The 22,189-nt window shown below is 48.6% G+C and overlaps 1 protein-coding gene across 2 annotated transcripts in view; it reads right to left on the minus strand.

Annotated features, from left to right (window-relative positions):
* The window catches only part of STRIP2 (striatin interacting protein 2), a 67,472-nt gene extending 45,563 nt beyond the window's left edge, over positions 1 to 21,909 (minus strand). The window contains exons 1-3 of one of the 2 annotated variants that reach the window (XM_084616872.1): positions 21,808 to 21,909; positions 10,427 to 10,496; positions 3,488 to 3,562 (exon numbers count right to left, since the gene is read on the minus strand). The gene's annotated coding sequence lies outside the window, so the exon portion shown is untranslated. The remainder of the gene's footprint in view (positions 1 to 3,487; positions 3,563 to 10,426; positions 10,497 to 21,807) is intronic. The other variant, XM_084616873.1, reaches the window with a different exon arrangement.
* Between the last annotated feature and the right edge of the window lie 280 nt (positions 21,910 to 22,189).

Consider the following 22,189-nt stretch of genomic DNA (forward strand, 5'->3'; position numbering starts at 1 on the left):
GAGCATGACCTTTCGTCGCTGAGGTCTAACTGAGTCAGTAAACTGCGCCAGCGCGCTTTTAAACATCCAAATGCACATTCTACACTTGCTCAGCCTGTAGTTGAACAGCTCCTGACTACTGTCCAGGCTGCCTGTGTACGGCTTCATGAGCCATGGCATTAAGGGGTGGGCTGGGTCCCCAAGGATAACTATAGGCATTTCAACATCCCCAACAGTTATTTTCTGGTCTGGGAATAAAGTCCCTTCCTGCAGCTTTTGAAACAGACTAGAGTTCCTGAAGACGCGAGCGTCATGTACCTTTCCCAGCAATCCCATGTTGATGTTGATGAAACGTCCCTTGTGATCCACCAGTGCTTGCAGCACCACTGAAAAGTACCCCTTGCGGTTTATGTACTTGCCGGCTTGGTGCTCCGGTCCCAAGATAGGGATATGGGTTCCGTCTATCGCCCCACCACAGTTAGGGAATCTCATTGCAGCAAAGCCATCCACTATGACCTGCACATTTCCCAAGGTCACTACCCTTGATATCAGCAGATCTTCGATTGCGTTGGCTACTTGCATCACAGCAGCCCCCATAGTAGATTTGCCCACTGCAAATTGATTCCCAACTGATCAGTAGCTGTCTGGCGTTGCAAGCTTCCACAGGGCTATTCTCCTCTTGGTATTCATGCGCTTCAGGACAGGGGAAAGCAAGTCAAAGTTCCATGAAAATGCCCTTACACATGTGAAAGTTTCTAGAATCTGGATTGAAAGAATCGTCCCAGACCCACAACACTATGCGGTCCCATCAGTCTGTGCTTGTTTCCCGGGCCCAGAATTGGCGTTCCACAGCATGAACCTGCCCCATTAGCACCATGATGCCCGCATTGCCAGGGCCCGTACTTTGAGAGAAGTTTCTGCCCATGTCCTCATCACTCTCGTCACCACGCTGACGTCGCCTACTTGCCCGGTTTCGCTTTGGCATGTTCTGGTGCTGCATATACTGCTGGATAATGTACGTGGTGTTTAATGTGCTCCTAATTGCCGAAGTGATCTGAGCGGGCTCCATGCTTGCCATGGTATGGCGTCTGCACAGAAAAAAGGCACGGAACGATTGTCTGCCGTTGCTCAGACAAAAGGAGGGGCGACTGACGACATAGCTTACAGGGTTGGCTTACAGGGAATTAAAATTAACAAAGGGGATGGCTTGACATCAAGGAGAAACAAACAACTGTCACACAGAATGGCCCCCTCAAGGATTGAACTCAAAACCTTGGGTTTAGCAGGCCAATGCTACAACACACTAAGCTATCCCTCCCTCTGGTATTTCAGGGAGGACTTGGGGGGGGAGGGAGGAGCAAATGAATACCAAAGAAATCTGGTTCATTTCTTGTTTTGATCTACTCCATCTATCTTTTACATCTTTGTCTGGCAGCAGATGGATCAGAAGGACTGCAAGCCATCCACATCTCCTGGCTGCTCAACAGAAGATGGTGCAATAGGACTGCCTGCAGGACTAAAGAGAATGACCTGGTTGAGTCACTCCTAATTTAGTCCCTGCACCCATATCTGCCCAGGCGCTCCTGACCGACCTTACCGAGGCAGCCGGGAGCATCTCGGACATGAGGAGGATGGTTTTCAGGCCTATTGCACCGTCTGCTGCCACAAGGCAATGGGTTGCTGCTGCTGTGTAGCAATGCAGTACCGCATCTGCCAGCGCCCAGGAGACATACGGTGACAGTGAGCTGAGCAGGCTCCATGCTTGCCGTGGTATGGCGTCTGCACAGATAACCAGGAAAAAAAAAAGGCGCAAAACAATTGTCTGCTGTTGCTTTCACAGAGGGAGGAAGGGAGGACCTGACGACGACATGTACCCAGAACCACCCGCAACAATGTTTTTTGCCCCATCAGGCATTGGGATCTCAACCCAGAATTCCAATGGGCAGCGGAGACTGCGGGAACTGTGGGATAGCTACCCACAGTGCAGCGCTCCGGAAGTCGACGCTAGCCTTGGTATTGTGGAAGCACTCTGCCGAGTTAATGCACTTAGAGCATTTTGCGTGGGGGGGCACACAATTGACTATATAAAAACGATTTCTAAACAAACGACTTCTATAAATTCGACCTAATTTCGTAGTATAGACATACCCAAACTTATTTGATCGGGCCCCTCTGTGTCTGGAGTCGTTTAGGGGCCCCAGCCCCACAAGTATATATACTGCCACTGTGCTCTGATGGCAGACGGGAGAGCAGCGGCTGCTGGCCGGGTGCCCAGCTCTGACGGCAGGGCTGCGCCAACAGCAGCACAGAAATAAGGGTGGCAATGTGAAAGGGGAGGGGAGACTCCCTGGAAGTGGCCAGCATGACCCTGCAACTCCTAACCTAGGTGGAGGGGCCAAGGGACTCTGCGCGCTGTCCCTGCTTGCAGGCACTGCCCCCTGCAGAGCCGGAGCTTGGCAGGAGCTGCACACAGAGCCCCCACCGGCCTTCCCTCCCTCTAGGAGCTGCAGGGACACATGAAGCCAGGTAGGGAGCCTACCAGCCCCACCGTTCCCCAGCCCCCCAGTGCCAGTCGGGGTTCTGGGCAGCATGCTGCCACCCACCCCCACCTCCAGTGGGGGTCCTGGGCCACCCCCACCTCCAGTGGGGGTCCTGGGCCACCCCCACCTCCAGTGGGGGTCCTGGGCCACCCCCACCTCCAGTGGGGGTCCTGGGCCACCCCCACCTCCAGTGGGGGTCCTGGGCCACCCCCACCTCCAGTGGGGGTCCTGGGCCACCCCCACCTCCAGTGGGGGTCCTGGGCCACCCCCACCTCCAGTGGGGGTCCTGGGCCACCCCCACCTCCAGTGGGGGTCCTGGGCCACCCCCACCTCCAGTGGGGGTCCTGGGCCACCCCCACCTCCAGTGGGGGTCCTGGGCCACCCCCACCTCCAGTGGGGGTCCTGGGCCACCCCCACCTCCAGTGGGGGTCCTGGGCCACCCCCACCTCCAGTGGGGGTCCTGGGCCACCCCCACCTCCAGTGGGGGTCCTGGGCCACCCCCCAACACCCTGCTGTGCTCCCAGACTGCCCCACCCCATAGAGCACCTGCAGACCTGGCCCAAGTTTTAGTTATGGGTAAATAGTACAAGTCATGGTCAGGTCACGGGCAGTGAATTTTTGTTTACTGCCCATGACCTTTACTAAAAATACCTGTGACTAAATCATAGCCTTAGTTATTGTGACATCTGATGAACTTCTGCTGATTCCTTACAGCTGGGCTCACACAGAAAGTCATTTTGTAGGCCCAATTCTCACAACCCCACCTCAAACCCTGAGTCAGCCCAGATACCGAAGGCGCAGTATACGGATCCAGATCCTGCAAAACTTAATTGGCACAAGTACCACTTCTCCCATCTGGGCAGTACCACTGAGGTCTGTTCACCCAGGTAAGGGCTCCTCATGAGGACAGGTTTGCAGGGTTGGGACCCGTCTTGCCACATGAGATGCAATAGTCTGGACCAGGATACCTTGAGTTTGAAAATCCTCTTCAAAGCACTTCCTATTGATGGTGAACTCCAGCTCCTCCGTGTAGCTGTACAGTTCTATTGGGGAAGACAACAGGAATTAGAGACAGATAGCCCCACTTACCAGTTCCAGTGCCTGAGTTCTCAAAGGGGCACCTCAGGGCCGATCTACTCATTTGAGCAAACACATGGAAACTGGATGCCTAAATTAACTAGATTGAGGACAGCCTGGCCTAGTGAAAAGCCCTGGACTGAGACTCAGGAGACCTTAGGTTCTATTCCAAGCTCTGCTCCTGACCTGTGGGGTGCCCTTAGGCATGTCAGGTCCCCATTCTAAGCCTGTTTCCCAATCTGTAACATATGGATAATGATCCTGACCCCTTCTATAAAGCACTTTGAGATCCATGGATGAAAAGTGCTATAGAAGAGCGAGGTATTATTATTAATAGGCTTTTCTACCACCACCAAGTGCCTCACAAGAATTAATGTACCTTAACTACACCTCTGTGAAGTAAGGAAGTATTATCCCCATTTTACAGACGGGAAATGGAAGGACAGAAATGTGCCTTTCCCCAAGGACAGAGTCTGTGGAAGAACCAGGAACAGAATCCAGATCTCCAGATTCTCAGACCAGATCCTTAATTACATGCACATCCTTCCTCTCTCACTTTGGTGCCCAAGTTTCAAAATCATACTCTCACTGTAAATGAAAAAAATGCAGCCAGGGTGAGGATGAAACATGGTGGGTGGGTTTAGGTAGCTCTGACTGAGCCTAGAAAATACTCTGTTCACTTTAATGTCACGCTATTAAAGTGGGGGATCCATAATTATTGCTAAGCTACAAAATAATACAACACACATAAGCAAAGACTCACTGAATGTGTGTTACCAGCACCACTGCCGTTTGCTATAACGGCATTTTTAAAATCTAATTGACATAACACCATTTATGCCACTTGTTTACTTTTTTGCATTTCCCCATTTCTAGTCAATTGCATCCCCAAGTTCTCTGGCACTAGCCAATGGGAATTGCTGGCACTGCGGGGAATGTTTCCTCGGGATTATTTTTGAAGTTATTTCTATTGCCGCTGAGTTTTGTAGCGAAAGGGGTCACAAAAGTCTGGGGATAGATACAAATAATTATGATTTATCTTACAATACGAATGTGGATCAGAACCCCCATTGTGCAGGGTACTGAAACTGAGTGTGTCACGACTGGGATGTGGGCAATCGGGCAGGCCTAGTGGCTGCAGCAGGCATCAGAAGTCAAGCTAGTGGTCAGAGACAGCGTCAGGAATCAGGAGACTAGTCACAGAAGAGGAGTCAAGCCAGGAGTTAGAGCCAAAGTCCGAAGTAGGGAACAAGAGTGGGGTCTGTTCTAGCACCAGGCCAGGTACCGGCAGGCTGCAGAGACAGCTTCCTGGAACTCCTTCTGTGCCTAAATAATGCGCCTGGAGCAATCAGAGGTCACAGGGCTGCTGCCACTGGGTATTTGGTGAGAGGCATGTCCTGTGTTGCTTATTCCCTATGATTTATAGTGCACGCTATGCCCTGGCTGCCAAGTGACAGGGTGGAAGTGTTCATCACCTGAAGCCCTACAGACCCAGGTTCTACTCGGCTGGACCCTTAGAGGTCGAGACAATCCCTGCTTTAAGGAACTTACAGTGTACATTAAAACCAAGTAACTCGGGCCTTGTCTACACCACACAGTCAGCATTCATCGACAAAACAGCGGAGACAGACATACTGCAACACTCCTCCCGCTGATTTAACTCTCCTGCTACGCCAACAAAATAAAGCCACCTTGACGAGAGGCATGGAGCATTCTGCGATAAAGTTAGATCAACGCAGTCTCAGGGTAGACACTGCGCTTGGTTAGGTCGCTGTAAATGGCCTCCAAGAGGTGTCCCACAATGCCCAACCTGTATTTGGTGTCAAATTTGACCAACAATCTCCTTCTACAGGAAAACCCAATATGAACTGCAGGAGGTGGGTACTTCTATCTATAATTTATGACACTACAAGAGCGAAGGCAACCCTTTCACAGACTTTGTCCTACGGACAAACTCTGATGTTGCACCAGCGCATCCCAACCCACTATCACTTTTGCACCAAACCATCAAGTTGCGATGTGGCAGAATGACATTTCATGGGCTCCAAAAGCCATTTGGTACTGCAAGTGCTTGAGAAGCTGAACTTCCCCTCTGGAAAAAATCGAGATGGTCTTGATTCCTGATATTCACGAGATAAGGGTGAAAACTCCAGGAATGTCAAGTAATCGGTGCTCATTTAAATGGGGGTTTGGGATCACACAAAGGATAGCCAGGAGAACTACTTTCTCCTCTCTCCAGCGGTGGAAGGACACCTCACTGAGGAAATGTACTGCAACCCCCTCCGCACCAGCAGATCCTCTGCTTAGAAGTGCAGAGCTAAAAATAGTGACCCCTTTACAGTTTGCTGGCAGGAATATGCTCAAGACCCCCTGACAATTACACTGCAGAAATAGCCTGAGTCATTCCACTTGTAAGAACACAGGGCCCGACCTGTGCTTAACTCCCTCCCCACCCAGCTTATCCTGACCACAAAGCAGGACACGGTGCAGCGACGAAGGGGAACAGCTGAGTAACTCTCACAGTAAAGTAATTCCCGCCCTGGAAACAAACACCAAATGACTCACCCCTCCCGCGACTGGTTACCAGTCGCCCTGAGGATTATGCTGAGCACCCTGCCAGCTCTGCTTGGAGTTTGGAACGCGGGTGTGATGAAGCCACTGAGTGAAACACTGATATGAAACACCGATACACTAGGAGTCTGCGTGGTCTAGTCATAGGAGCACAGAATGTGACTCAGAGCTTAGGTTCAGCTCAGACACCCAACAAGAGGGGGACTAGGAACGGGACAGGAAGCCTTTCACTTTTCAGCCCAAGTTGACTGATCAAAAGTTGTTACCAGCTGATGGCTATTCGGTAGCCTATGGAAGTGAGCTGATGAGTTTCGCGGTCTAGATCCCAATCACTGTCCTCAGCATCTTTTGGTTGACGGGCCCAGGGGTCAGTAGGAAATGACTTTGATGAGATCTTTCTGAGCAGGCAGGGTGGGTACCTATTTGAGAGGGACGGTGCAGAGAGGTTTCCACTACCTGTGCTGTACTCTGACTCCCTGAGCTGCTCCAGTTCTTGGAGAGTACTTCGGAGCAGTCCTCTGAAGCTATCCTGAGACCTTTTTCCTGACACCTTACTCCCCGGCAGGGAAGTGACCGGGCATCGGGGATCTGCTATTAATTACTCAATACCATCTCCGATTCTAGGTAATTATTTGGGATGTCTTCAACCTACTGCTTATGTCTGTGTGTGCTTAAATCTAATAAATTGTAGTTTTAGATAAAGTGCTTACCTGTATTAAAGTTTCATCAGACAGAATTGCTGTGTTCCCACTGATTTACTCCTGACAGTGCATGGAGTGAAACAGTGAAGTTACCACTGCTTTGGGTTTTGAAAGCCCTCGGTAACACCCCCTCTCCAGTGTTTAAGGACAGAGCTAATTAGACTCAACTACGGTATTGCTACACTACAAGGCTTTTAACAACACGCAGTGTAGCTAAAAGGCACGCACCGTAGCTGCTGTTTGTCGGCAGGAGCGAGCTCTCCCGCAGACAAAAAATTTCCACCCCCCACGAGCGGCAGCGGCCTTGTCGACAGGAGAGTGCTCTTCACACCAGCGCTTTTCATCTGTAAAATTTTGTCGTTCGGGGTGTGTGTTTTTTTAACACCCCTGAATGACAAAAGCTTTGCTGATGAAGTGACGGCATAGACAAAGCCTGACTGTCATTGTTTCTGTTCAGTGATTAGCAGAGGTGAATTGCTGCTAAGCAGGTCTAGGGGCATAGCTAAATCACAAAAGATCTGGGTTAAGCAGCGGAACCTCAGAACAGGGCAGAAGTGTCAGTGGGTGTCCAACAGTGGCAGCCCGTGACCAGCAGCGGCAGTGAACAGCCAGCTGTAGACGTGCACATCGACCATGGAGACACGGCTCAACACCCGCTCCCAGAGGCGGAAGGTGAATCCTTGCGAACATACCTCTGAACTCTGGGTCTTTGCTAACCAAACAGCCAGCTGTGAGCTGGGCGCACAGGAGCGGGGAGTGATGTGTTAAAGGGACATTTGTTCATCAGACTTTCCCACTGCAAGGTGGGAAACTGAGGCAAAGACCCTGCCCAGGACACTGTACAGTGAGGTGCCTGCTTACGGTTACATGATTTGAATGTGGTTGTGGTGTTTTCCCAAACTAATACTTGGTTCCCTTTCCCTTTTATTAAAAAGTTCTCTTTTGTTACACAGACTCGGTGCTTGCAAGAGGGGAAGTACTGCCTCTTGGAGGCGCCCAGGGTGGTGGTCAATTTTTGCAGATTACTGGCTGGGGGCTCAAGCTGCTTCTGTTTTGCAGTGTTAAGAGGAACCCCGAGATGTTGAACTGGGCTCTCGCTGCTGCTGACTCCACCTGGCAGAAAGGTTACGTACCAAATAAACAAGAAGCAGCGATTGTAACGTTTATCGCAACTTTTAGGATTTTGAAAAAAATTCTCATGTACGAGAAGAACAAAGAACGTGCAGGGCTCTTAGCATGCACAAAATCAAGAAAACAAGGCCACAAATGGGTCCTCAGTAATCTCCGAGGGGTGCTTGAAGGATTAACTAGCTATGGTGTGCAAAGCCCTTTAGACAGATAAAAAGCAGGAGGTTTAAACATGAAGAGCAGTCTCCTTAATTATCATCATCATGCTACTGATATTCGTCCTGCTATTGCCATTCAAAACTATAATCTGAACAAAACAGGAAGCAGAATCCACTGACACGTAAATACTTCTGGCAGAATTTGATTAAAAAAATAATAATTTCATCAGATAATATGACACTTCATCAGACACTTATTTTTAAGATTTTTTTTTTAAAAAAAATAAATTTTCACAGTTGTGCAAAATTCAGGGGTTTAAACATTTTTATTGTTATCTGGGTTTTAAGCATTTTTTATTTTTATTAATTTAGGTTTTCAGAGTTGCAGGAATGCATGGGGGAGGTGAGAGAATTATTTAATGAGAGTAGATGTTGAGATTCAAAAGTTAAAGCAGCATCCTGCTAAAAACACAAAGTGTCAGCATCATATGCAAAATATACAAAGGAAATAGGTCTTAAATGAAAGTCTAATAAGTTCTCAAGCAGCATTTTTCAAACTCAGCCTACCTGTAAATTACTGATACTGATGAAAATATTATTTTGCCCATTTCTGTGCATGATGAAATTGACGTTTACTGATAAAAATCAAATTCTCCCATGGCCACATGTAAAGAATCTGCTGCACTTCATCTAGGAAGGGATCCTATTGGCAAACCCTCTGGTTATATATTCTGATTTTGCTTTGCATGTGGACCTCCACCACCCATCTAACTTTTCTAGGTGATACTTCTTAGTCACGTACGTTTGAGTACATCTTGGTGGGCACAAACAAATGCGTATGGAGACGGAGGTTTTTTTAAACTAGATGATAAATCTATATTATGGCAAAGGCCAAATCTCCCGGCTACATACAATCGTGACCTCAGGGAGTCACATCACTCAGCGTTCTAGCCACTAAGGGACCACTTGGCGTTGGGTACGTTGAATTACAATCCAATATAAGCGAGAGGGGAATCTTTGCGGAAGAGGGTTTGTAGAATTATGATGGGGTTCATAGGGCCCCACCCTGGGGAACATCTGGTATAGTACAGGAGTCTTGGACTGCAAGAGCTCAAGGCTGTGTGCATCATGGAAGAAAGGAAAGCTGTGTTATTGGCTCTTCGTGGCTGCCCACCTTTGGATTATCCCAAAAGAGGGTCCAACCCTGTTCCAGATGCAAGGAATAAGGGCTACAAGAAAGCTGCACAGATCCACTCACATGAGCACTTAAGTTACAAGGGAGGCAGATCTCCTGCTCAAATCTTTCCTGGGCAAGATGAACACTCCCCACCATTCAAGGCAGCTCAGGTACTGTCTGGCAGGCCCACTGATACACACACCAGTGAGAGGAGGCAATACCAACCCTCTTTCCCTGTGCGAGAGCCTGAAAGGGGGCTTTTAATGTGATCCAACCTCGAATGAACTTGGGGAGATTTACACGTCGCTCAGGGGAGGTGTTGCATTAGACAAGGAAGGCCAACACCACTTTAGAAGTGACCTCAGTGCATCTCTGCATCACCACTCTTTCTGTTTGGTGATTACCAGAGTCGAATCACCTCTGAGCAGGTCTAGAGGCTATGCCTTAGACTTGCGGTCAGGACAGTGGTGAAAGAAAGACAATGCAGAGGCTGCATTGGCCGTGAGGTTTCCTGCTACCCAGGGAAATCACTCAAGATCTGGGTTAAGCACTGGGACTTCAGAACAGGACAGAAGTGTCAGTGAGCGTCCGACCGAGGCAGCCGATGACCAGCAGCGGAGTCAACAGCCAGTTGCAGATGTGCACAGCAACCACAGAGACACCCACTCCCAGGGGCGGAAGGGGGACTCTTGCAAACACACCTCTGAACTTTGGGTCTTTGCTAACCAACCACAGCCAGCTGGGAGTTGTTTTGTTAGAACTCCCTTCACCAGGCGCTTTAAGGTTTGCTGTGTTACATATTTCATTTCCCAACCTAACCTGCAGCACAGTTAGGTAGCTCTTGCTCCACCCCAGAAACGGATGCATTTCCGGGAAGGGTGACATAATTCCCCTCTGCTGTGGATGACTTGTAAAGCCCTTTGGAATGAAAGGCGCTCTATAAATAGAAGATGACATTATTAAATATATACCTCTGACTGAACTGGTCTTATTCTGCAAGTGATTTTATACCCAACGGATGCCAACTTCAATAGCTCAGGAGAACCGACATGTAGCAAAAATCTCCTGACCTCCATTTTTCGCATGTTTCTTTACCTGATAATTCAGCAGCGTAGCCGTCAGCATCCCCGTACTCAAACTCCACACTGGGGCAGTCCACTGAGCCCTGGGGGAGAGAGATTCCTTTGTCAATAGAAAGACAGGAAACCGAGGGGCTTCTCTCACACGCCCAGAAGAAATAGAACAATCACAGTCAATACACACACATAGACTACACAGCCCAGGTCTAACACAGCATCTCACTTTGTTGCATCTTTTATTTATAGCTTCAGAATATTCTGTTTAAAATAAAGAGAGCTGGAGGAGACAAGCCATTTCCATCAGGCCCATGTAGTTGTCAGGAAAAATCAAGGCAGCCCCGGGTGAGGGGCTGGGAGAGCGTTGGGAGGATGCCAGGGGTCTCTCGGCACATATTTCCCAGCACCACTGACAAAGGTTTCCATTAAGGTTTATCAGGAGCACATCAAATTAAACCACGCCAGGGCCTTCAAATCAGGGGACAGTTATCCAAGCATACACAAGCCTCATTGTGGACACAGGTCTCCAGAGCCGCCTGCTTAAAATACCGGGTCATTTGGGAAGAGCTATTTTTACCATCCTCCCAAAGCCATGTTTGGGCACTTCTGCGGCATGACAATAGGAAGCAGGCCAGGCTTCCAGCACACATCACATGCATCCGATGAAGTGAGCTGTAGCTCACAAAAGCTTATGCTCAAACAAATTGGTTAGTCGCTAAGGTGCCACAAGTCCTCCTTTTCTTTTTGCAAATACAGACTAACACGGCTGCTACTCTGAAAACTGGGCAATACATAGGTACCGCAGGCTCCCCCAACAGGTCACGGAGTCTGGCTCTTATAAAAGGGACCCTGCCTTCGTTTAAATGGACCGTTTCTCATCTGATCATGTTCTGATCTATGGTACAAATGCAAACACAGTTTGCTCCTAAGTGGAAAGCTCTCTTATGATACAGTGAAATGACGGCTTTCCCCCACCCCATTTAAACCACCAAAGAAGAAAACAAAGCCCCTCGTGCCCATGTGGGAGTCCTCAAATACAAATGGAAAATCCCTTCCCGGGATGTTTTCCTGAACAGGGGCCATAGAGCAGGACCTCAATGTATGAGTAATCTCAGCAATCGGCTACTTACCGAATAAGGTACTACTTAAGGTGAGTAACGGTGACAAAGTCAGGCATTGAAGTTTTGTTGTTTTTTTTAAATTGTCTCACATCAGCTGATAAAGGTATATAACAAAACAAGATCTGGATAACAGAAGTCCCAAATAATAGTGACTAAATCTCATTTTTCTCCTCCAATTTCCCCCAACTTTTATTAAATGTGACATTATCTTTCTTTGTTTCCACAAATTACGTTCCAATAGAATTATACAGGCATCTTTCATGTTTCCTGGGAGTCGACAAACTATCACTATAGTCATTCATCCATTCCCTTTTTCAGCCACGGAACAATGTCCCGTGGCTATATTTTGGCCTATATGAAATACAGTTACTTTGGCTACGTGTGTGTCTTTAGCCGATGGAAAACGTGAGATCTGAAATTGGTTATTGGGGCATGAACCTTTGTAAATGATCATCACAGAGAAGAAAGTAAGTGGAGTAAACACACACAGTGTCTCCGATGAGAGACCACATGGGAGAACTAGAAGCACCACAAATATCAACTAAAAAGAAGTGAATTTAGAACCTGAAAAGTATCAGTTGATACGTCAGGTTAAAAAAAAAAAATATTCCACCATTCAAAGCTAAAATCCTGTTTTAGTGTTAGAGTGCGAGCAAGTGCCAGAAGTAATAGTTTGCACCATCAAGATTCATAATCATGAATGACAGATAACATCTGCAGAGACGGTCAGAACAGGGCCTAATGCAAAACCCACTGATGTCCTCAACGATTCATTGACTTCATTGGGCTTTGGATCGGGCCCAAAATGAACCACCATCACCAAATGTTGTGAGGTTTTCCAAAATTTGTTTTTCCTCCAAATTTTCAAATCACTTCCAATGATCGGGCATCATGTGTCCTTTCAATATATAGTAGCACCTCAGAGTTACGGACACCAGAGTTATGAACTGACCAGTCAACCACACCCCCCATTTGGAACCGGAAGTACACAATCAAGCAGCAGCAGAGACAAAAAGAGAGAAAAAAAGCAAATACAGGACAGTGCTGTGTTAAACGTAAACTACTAAAAAATAAAGGCATAGTAACGTTTCAAAGCTGTATTGAGTCAACGTTCAGTTGTCAACGTTTGAAAGAACCGTAACATTTTGTTCAGAGTTACGAACAACTTCCATTCCAATTTATAATTTATAATAGGGAGCAAGTTTCAACCCTGATCATCCCCCTCCATCCCACTGCCCAATAATTCCCATCAGTGGAGGAGAAGGCAGACAGGCAGCATGATTCAGTGGGTAGACATGGACCAAATGGCAGCAGCTGAAAGTGCCAAAACACCTGCAACAGGTTGAGGACTGCACAAGATGCCTTACTGTAGAGGAAACAGTAAAGCTGGGAATTAGGTACTTTCGGACCCTAATCCTGACCCTGCCATCAATTTACTGTGCAGCTCCAAGCAACTCCCCTTCTGTCTCAGTGTTCCCATTTGTAAAGTGGGGATAACACCCACCCCCTTTAAATTGCATTGAGAAGACTGTCTGTACATTTAGAGCACTGTCTGTCTGTCGGTCTACTTTAGAGCACTAGGTAAGTGTCACGTATTGCTGTATTCTGCCCTGGATCCATGAGAAACAAGCAAATATGAAAGACCAGTGACAGACTTAAAATGTGAGAGCTCATGAACTATTAGGGCTATGAATGAAGGCACTTTGTACCTTTGGGAGCCTGGCCCCCCAGCTTTCCAATGGTAAAATGTCTTTAGCTGTTGTAGGTCATGAGGGCTCAGTTCTTACATTCACATCATTCTGATTACCAACTTACTTTATTTCCCTGTTTGAACTCCAGCATGATTTTAGCAGACATTATTTTGAGCACTGTTGGAGTTATAAACCAATGCTTTTTAGCATCTCCACCGTAGATCCCTGCTTTCAAATTCCAGCTGCTCGTAAAATATCAGGCCAAATTCAGTCCTGTCTTAGGTGGGTGAAATTCCACTAAAGTCAATGGATTTTGCCTGCGATCAATCGCTAAAAGGCTGAATTTGGCCAACTGCCTGTCACACATATTGGATGCCAAATGCCACGGTGGTGGGTGGGGAGAAGACCGAATGATATGATTTTAAGATCCAATGTCCCATTAGCTGTCTGTACTAGAAAGCTGACATGGGCCAGTGTAAACGCTGTCAGGACCAGTCAACATTATCAAGCACTTGACTGGTTTTCTTTTAAGCCCAGAACAAGTCCTGCGAGGAGTTTTCCTGATGTAGCTGGGATAAATAGCCAGTTTTACCATCAGCTCCTGCAGAATCACAGTGGTCACAAAGCAGGTCAACAGCTGAGCCAGAAATAGAACTGAGATGTCTCGACTCCCTGCCCCCAGCTCTACCAGACCTTCCATTCAAGCTCTAACATTTGGTCTCACACCTTTAGAGAGCCTTGACTGCACAAAGCGTAGTACGTAATCAATGCTTAGACCAAAAACACTGCGCTGACCAACTAAGTTCTGAGCTCTAAAGCCTTGGAGGAATTCAGTTAAGCCCTTGCGCCTGCAAACGTTAATCCACCCAGCAAAGGGGCTGTGACGCACGGAGCTAAAACAAAAAGAATACTGCACCTCGGACCAGAAAATGGATTGAATGCGTCTGGGTATTGAGGCCAGAATTCCACTGCCCATGTCAACTGTGTGTTCCTTGAAAGAGACCACCTCTCTCGCATCTTGTTCAGTGCCAAGCCCAAGTATTAGCTACGGTTAAACTAAAGCTTCCAACTCATACCTACAGAACATAGGGCAGTGTCAACAGGTTTTTACAGTTCATGGCCAATCCTGTTCCACCGAGACAGATTCCTACCATCCGCCTGTGTTCTACACATTAAGCTCTCTCTATATAGGTCTACTCAACTGGGTTACCCCAGCATCTAAATTCATCTCTCTTTTATCAGGTTCATACCTAGAGTTAAACTGAGAAGTGATTAAGCGATTCCCTGGTGCTGGCATCGAAGAAAACCCACCACTGTGGAGATGAGATGCCCCAAATCAGAGCTATAAACTCCCCGAAGAATGTCATAAGCAAAAGGTCCAGAAATGGCAGGATGTTAAAAAGAAGTTACAGCAGGTTTTCGCTGAGAGAGAAATGAACTGAAAACGTGTTTTAGAGAAGACAGTTTGGTAGGGCCTTGGCTGCACCAGCACTAATAGGCACAGAGTCCCATTCTCCTCCCTTTGAAATCAACGGCAACCTCAGTGAGACCCTGTCCCCTGCCACTTCTGCCTCCCTCGTAGCCCATCTGCTCTGTTCCCCACGAGCGCCTCTCTACTTTCTCCCATGCTGGAACCGGGGTCCTCCTTGATCCCACACGCCACGTGGTGGCCGTCAAATCCCTCCTCTTCCCACAGCGACCCTCTCATTAAAACGATACCAGTTCTTTTTTAAATCCACACTAACACAAGGCATGTCAGGCTGGGCTGACAAGTCCCCAGCCCTGCTCGGTACAGCCTTCCTCCTTCCATCTCCCTCAGTTCCCTGTCAGGATTATAAACTCTTACAGGCAGAGATTATATCTCCAGTGTTTTCCCCTGGAATTGAAATAGGGGGGAGGCTCGAATTTATCCCGGGGGGGGGTCAGGGCCGATAAGGGGTGAGACTGTGAGGGTGAAGGTGGCTCTATGGCACCATAGTAAAAACTGAAATGTTTCATGACCATTTAATTAGATTTAACTCACGTTTTAAAATCATCACAAAAATTAAAGTTGCCTACTCAAGCCTTCTATGAAGCACTATACCCTCATCCTTCTTGGTTTCTTGTTATAATTTTGCACAACTCTGTTACTGAACTTCTTGAATGCAATGCGGTCACCTTTGGTGGCTTCTCGTGTGTCCGGTACTTCCATTCCTTCCACTGATATGCTCATTAGATCATTCACAAGATCAGGCAGAAGGCGACTTCTTTCAGAAGACAAAATTCTATTCAATGAGGCAAAAGAATGCTCAACTGTAGCTGTTGTGACTGGGAGTAACAAGAGATGAATTCCTACTTCTTTCATCCCAGGAAACAGAGCACAAAGATTGGGTCAAGCCACTAGTGATGATAAAAAAGAAAAGGAGGACTTGTGGCACCTTAGAGACTAACCAATTTATTTGACCATAAGCTTTCGTGAGCTACAGCTCACTTCATCGGAAGTTGAAGTCAAATCTTCATTCATTCGTCGTATGATATTCCACTCTATGTTCAAATTCTCTGTTCTGTCCTGAGCACGACAGCCCCATTGCTGGTAGTGCCTCACTCCACCCAACTGTCCGTGTTTTATAGGACAGGGATCTGTAAAAGCTATGAGGAGAATCATAGAATATCAGGGTTGGAAGGGACCTCAGGAGGTCATCTAGTCCAACCCCCTGCTCAAAGCAGAGCCAATCCCCAACTAAATCTATAAGTCGCTGTTGTAGATTTTTAAGAATCGAGTCGTGTACTTTTTCAGTTGTCTTAAACACTTCGTGTCCTCTTCACTTAAGGATTCAATAGAAATGCCTTTATTACTCAACTTCTGGACTGAAGTCTTTGCTTCTTCCAGTGCGTTTTCAACGGATAGCTCTCTCATTAATCCAAATGTAGCTTCTATTTGCTGGACAAAGATCTACTACTGTTGTAGCAGATGCCTGGACGGCATTGTTTAATGACCCAAGTGGTTTCCACAGTAGACTTACAAGGGAGAGAATGGCAATAGTCTTCTCTGAACATAGTAGCAAAAGTAATCCACCAGCCTCACTACTTAGATCCATCCCATCTTGGAAGATACTTTCCAAAGCCAGTAATAATGGCTGGAGTAATTTTAAGGAATTGGCGGCTGTGATTGCAGAGCCATTGGCCATTATCTTTGAAAACTCGTGGCGAACCGGGGAAGTCCCGGATGACTGGAAAAAGGCTAATGTAGTGCCAATCTTTAAAAAAGGGAAGAAGGAGGATCCTGGGAACTACAGGCCAGTCAGCCTCACTTCAGTCCCTGGAAAAATCATGGAGCAGGTCCTCAAAGAATCAATCCTGAAGCACTTGCATGAGAGGAAAGTGATCAGGAGCAGCCAGCATGGATTCACCAAGGGAAGGTCATGCCTGACTAATCTAATCGCCTTTTATGATGAGATTACTGGTTCTGTGGATGAAGGGAAAGCAGTGGATGTATTGTTTCTTGACTTTAGCAAAGCTTTTGACACGGTCTCCCACAGTATTCTTGTCAGCAAGTTAAGGAAGTATGGGCTGGATGAATGCACTACAAGGTGGGTAGAAAGCTGGCTAGATTGTCGGGCTCAACGGGTAGTGATCAATGGCTCCATGTCTAGTTGGCAGCCGGTATCAAGTGGAGTACCCCAAGGGTCGGTCCTGGGGCCGGTTTTATTCAATATCTTCATAAATGATCTGGAGGATGGTGTGGATTGCACTCTCAGCAAATTTGCGGATGATACTAAACTGGGAGGAGTGGTAGATACGCTGGAGGGGAGGGATAGGATACAGAAGGACCTAGACCAATTGGAAGATTGGGCCAAAAGGAATCTGATGAGGTTCAATAAGGATAAGTGCAGGGTCCTGCACTTAGGACGGAAGAACCCAATGCACAGCTACAGACTAGGGACCGAATGGCTAGGCAGCAGTTCTGCGGAAAAGGACCTAGGGGTGACGAGAGATGAGAGAGTTCTTCACTTTTCCAACCGTTGAGTCTTTCACTGTTGCACCACATGATTCTAGCCAGTCAGTTGAGTTTCTTGCAGAAAGACAGTGAGCATTTGCTGGTCTTGTTCAGAACCAGTGTTCAACTTCAGGATGAACAAGTGACAATGCCCTTAACATTGGCCTCCAGTTTGTAGCGTGTGGTATCTCTTCCTTAAATAGAAAGTACGATGCCACGGCCATGTTTGTTCACATGAACTGTGTTGTGTCTCCAGCATTCTTAACAGCCTCATGAGCACTCACCGGTGTTGTCCTTGCTCAGTGGAGACTCAGATTTCAGAGCTGCTTTCACATGAGTTCACCTCCCAGCTCGGGGGCAAGACGGCACCTTGCTCATTCCTCCAGCTGCTCACTGTTCGCTCTGGCCACTGTTGTTCGTTCTGTCACTGTTCACTCCATCGCTCTGTTGCCAATAGCCCTGTGCCATCACCTTCTGCTGCCACCTGCCACTGTGACCTCTGTGAGCTCATAGAATATCAGGGTTGGAAGGGACCTCAGGAGGTCATCTCGTCCAACCCCCTGCTCAAAGCAGGACCAATCCCAACTAAATCATCCCAGCCAGGGCTTTGTCAAGCCTGACCTTAAAAACTTCTAAGGAAGGAGATTCCACCACCTTCCTAGGTAACGCATTCCAGTGCTTCACCAGCCTCCTAGTGAAAAAGTTTTTCCTAATATCCAGCCTAAACCTCCCCCACTGCAACTTGAGACCATTACTCCTCGTTCTGTCATCTGCTACCACTGAGAACAGTCTAGATCCATCCTCTTTGGAACCCCCTTTCAGATAGTTGAAAGCAGCTATCAAATCCCCCCTCATTCTTCTCTTCTGTAGACTAAACATCCCCAGTTCCCTCAGCCTCTCCTCATAAGTTATGTGTTCCAGTTCCCTAATCATTTTTGTTGCCCTCCGCTGGACACTTTCCAGTTTTTTTACATCCCTCTTTTAGTGGGGGGCCCAAAACTGGACACAGTACTCCAGATGAGGCCTCACCAATGTCGAATAGAGGGGAACGATCACATCCCTCGATCTGCTGGCAATGCCCCTACTTATACATCCCAAAATGCCACTGGCTTTCTTGGCAACAAGGGCACACTGTTGACTCGTATCCAGCTTCTCATCCACTGTAACCCCTAGGTCCTTTTCCTCAGAACTGCTGCCGAGCCATTCGGTCCCTAGTCTGTAGCGGTGCACTGGATTCTTCCGTCCTAAGTGCAGGACTCTGCACTTGTCCTTGTTGAACCTCATCAGATTTCTTTTGGCCTAATCCTCTAATTTGTCTAGGGCGCTCTGTATCCTATCCCTACCCTCCAGCGTATCTACCTCTCCTCCCAGTTTAGTGTCATCCGCCAACTTGCTGAGGGTGCCATCCACACCATCCTCCAGATCATTAATGAAGATATTGAACAAAACCGGCCCCAGGACCGACCCCTGGGGCACTCCACTTGATACCGGCTGCCAACTAGACATGGAGCCATTGATCACTACCTGTTGAGCCCGACAATCTAGCCAGCTTTCTACCCACCTTATACTCCATTCATCCAGCCCATACTTCTTTAACTTACTGTCAAGAATACTGTGGGAGACGGCGTCAAAAGCTTTGCTAAAGTCAAGGAATAACACATCCACTGCTTTCCCCTTATCCACAGGGCCGGTTATCGCGTCATAGAAGGCAATTAGATTAGTCAGGCATGACTAGCCCTTGGTGAATTAATGCTGACTGTTCCTGATCACTTTCCTCTCCTCTAAGTGCTTCAGAATTGATTCCTTGAGGACCTGCTCCATGATTTTCCCAGGGACTGAGCTGAGGCTGACTGGCCTGTAGTTCCCCGGATCCTCCTCCTTCCCTTTTTTAAAGATGGGCACTACATTAGCCTTTTCCCAGTCGTCCAGGACCTGCCCTGATTGCCAGGAGTTTTCAAAGATAATGGCTAATGGCTCTGCAATCACATGCGCCAACTCTTTTAGCACTGTCGGATGCAGCGCATCTGGCCCCATTGACTTGTGCACGTCCAGCTTTTCTAAATAGTTGGTCTCTTGAGGTTCCACCAGCATTCAGTGATTTCGGCTGAGCTCTCAGTGGGGGAACCTCGCTGCTAGTCCAGGCTGGCCCGTCTCTGCCACAGAAACACTGCCCCACAGCAGGTCTAGGCACTTAGACCTGATTATCAGTGATTTCAGCTGTAGTGGTCACTTAACAAAAGACTCTCGATGGAGCCTACTCAGCTCTGTCTTTAAACAGTGGAGAGGGGCAGGTCAAATGGTACTCGTGATTCAGGCAGACCATCAAGCAAAACACCCGTCCCCACCCTCTCTCTCAATGCCCTCAATCAGCAGAGGCGAAGTACAGTTCTACTGCTCTTTGCTCCTACAATAAGAACAACAACATTTCATTACACACGCACCCCGCATTCCAGTGATTTGTAACCCAACCGCAGCCAAAATCGATCACTTGGGCAACACAGCTCTGTTTGCTGGATACCTAGTAGATTAGGTGTGAATGTAAACACAATCTGGTCCTGAAGCCTTTCCCCGCAGCCCCCAGCTCATCACTAGCTGTCAGGGAGAGCTCATTTAGACTTCGCTTACAAATCATCATTTGAAATTATTAGGTTGGCCAACATCACCGAAATGAATGCACTGACATTGTCATAAAAACCAACAGCTGTATAAGGAAGCTAGTCTATGTCCATACTTTTCAAATCTATTGTACTTTTTCAGATACACATATTTTATCATACACTGTATATGCTTTTAAAGTGTGTATTAATGTTTCAATTTCAATTCAAATTTGCAAACAGTCACTAAACAGGCAATACTGCATGTAACTAGTTCACAAAACTGGGGTGGGGAGGGGTGTTGGGGGAAATTCAGGGGGTGTGTGGGGAAATTCCTGGTGTCTCCATTTGCCATGCATCTATGGGGCTCCAGCCAAGTATTAAATAAATACTGCTAACTATCAAGGTAGGAATTAAGAACGGCCATACTGGGTCAGACCATATGCCCATCTAGCCCAGTATCCTGTCTTCCAACAGCGGCCAATGCCAGGTGCCCCAGAGGGAATGAACAGAACAGGGAATCATCAAATGATCCATCCCCTGTTGCTCATTCCCAGCTTCTGGCAAACAGAGCCTAGGGACACCATCCCTGCCCATCCTGGCTAATAGCCATTGATGGACCTATCCTCCATGAATGTCTCTAGTTCTTTTTTGAACCCTGTTATAGCCTTCGCCTTCACAACATCCTCTGGCAAGGAGCTCTACAGGTTGACTGTGAGTTGTGTGAAGAAATACTTCCTTTTGTTTGCTTTAAACCTGCTGCCTATTAATTTCATTTGGTGACCTCTAGTTCGTGTGTTATGAGAAAGAGTAAATAACACTCCCTTATTTACTTTCTCCACACCAGTCATGATTTTATAGACCTCTATCATATCCCCTCTTAGTCCTCTCTTTTTCAAGCCGAAAAGTCCCAGTCTTATTAATCTCTCCTCATACGGAAGCTATTCCAGACCCCAATCATTTTTGTTGACCTTTTCTGAACCTTTTCCAATTCCAATATATCTTTTTTGAGATGGGGCGACCACATCTGCACACAGTATTCAAGAGGTGGGCGCACCATGGATTTATAGAGAGGCAACATGATATTTTCTGTCTCATTCTCTATCTCTTTCTTAATGAGTCCCAACATTCGTTCCCTGTTTTGGCTGCGGCTGCCCATAGAGTGGATGTTTCCAGAGAGCTCGCCACAGTGACTCCAAGATCTCTTTCTTGAGTGGTAACAGCTAATTTAAACCCCAGCATTGTGCGTGTATAGCGGGGGTTGTGTTTTCTAATGTGCATTACTTTGCATTTAATTGCCCAACCGGAAGATACCCGGTATCCATCTAATCAGTATCCTCTCCCTGCCTGCCAGAATCAGATGCTTCAGAGGAAGGGGGAAGAAATCCCGTAATGAACAATTATGAAACAACCTGACGGTAATGGCAGTTTCCTAATCCCGGGCAGCTGGCTAGTTTCTCACGCTTCAGGAAATCAGCCGATTGGTGCAAATCGGGGATTTTAGTCTCCCTCTAGGTACAATATTGGACGGTTCCCCAAGGCACCCAGAAGCAGGCAGCCCTCAGATACGACAGGGCTGGGGGACTGCACAAAGCCCGCGAGGAGACAAGCTGCCCTGCCTCTCCTGGCAAGGCACCAGGCGCAAGCCATGGCTGGAGGCAGCGCACCTGAGCCGGCAGAAGACTGGTCCCACCCGCCTGGGAAAGCTCAAAGCCCACCTCAGCCCCCTGCGCTCAGAGCCCAGCCCCGGCTCACGCTCCGCCCGGCTGGTGCTTCCATAACCCGGCCACCCAGGCTGGGGCCGGGCGCAGGAGGTGGCAGCGGAGCCGCAACCAGCCCCAGGGACGTGCCCCGGGGGCCCTGCAAACCGGCCCCCGCCGCGGCCGCCCGAGCCCCGCGGCCGCCCTGCGCCGAGCACCCCCGCGCCCGCCCTGCGCCGAGCACCGAGGGAGGCACCAGCCCCGGGGCGGACCGGGGGGTCCCCCACCCCCGGGCAGGGCGCCCCGGCCCCCGCTCACCTCGGACTCCTTCCGCTGGCTCCTGAACAGCTCCCGCCCCTTGGCCGCGGGCTGCAGCGGCCGCCCCTTGCCGGGCGCCCCGTCCCCGGGCCCGGCGCCGCCCGCCGCCTCCATGCGCCCCTCTGCCCTGCCCGGGCCGGCACGTGCGGGCGCCGCCCCCGCCCCGCGCCGGGGGTCTCGCCACGCCCCCCCCCGCTGCCATTGGCTCGCTGCCCCGCGGGGGACACACCCCCCGGCGCTGATTGGAGCGGCTGCTGCGGGGGCGGGGTTGAGGGAGAGGGGCGGCTGGGCTTACAGCTGGGGCCATGTGGGTTGGGGCTGCGGCCCCCGGCCCAGGGGGAGAAGCTGCTGCCAGCCGGGGGGGGGGATAGCTCAGTGGTTT

Source organism: Lepidochelys olivacea, assembly GCF_965140295.1.
Source record: "Lepidochelys olivacea isolate rLepOli2 genome assembly, chromosome: 1".
NCBI classification, from domain to species: Eukaryota; Metazoa; Chordata; order Testudines; family Cheloniidae; genus Lepidochelys; species Lepidochelys olivacea.